The sequence below is a fragment of the Melanotaenia boesemani genome, chromosome 18, assembly GCF_017639745.1.
Source record: "Melanotaenia boesemani isolate fMelBoe1 chromosome 18, fMelBoe1.pri, whole genome shotgun sequence".
Taxonomy (NCBI): domain Eukaryota; kingdom Metazoa; phylum Chordata; class Actinopteri; order Atheriniformes; family Melanotaeniidae; genus Melanotaenia; species Melanotaenia boesemani.
In genome coordinates, this window is record NC_055699.1 from 5,495,622 (window position 1) to 5,496,009 (window position 388).

The following is a 388-nucleotide window of genomic DNA, read 5'->3' on the forward strand; positions in this document are numbered from 1 at the left end:
TCTCTCTTCCCTCCCTTGGTCCATTTCTCCTCCCCGCTTTCTTGCTCCTCTCCCCTTTCCTCCTCTGCACTTTCTTTCTCTCATCTCCTCTCACTCCCTCCGTGTCTCTCTCTTTCTGTCTCCTCCTCCCTCACTTTCTCTAGCAGTGCATCACTTCTGGCGGTGGATGTCACCGAGGCTGAAGCTAAGGCGACTCTGCCCCTGATTGGCTGCCATTCACAAGTTTCCGATAAAGAAAAGGGGAAAGAGAAGAAAGAAGAGGGAGGGGAAGAGTGGGGGAGGGGTGAGGGAGAAAATAGTGCCCTTACATCCCAGTGAGCATCAGTTGAGTGTGGAATAGAGAAACATGGGAGGTTAGAGGCTGAAGAAGACTGTGGACTCGGAATGC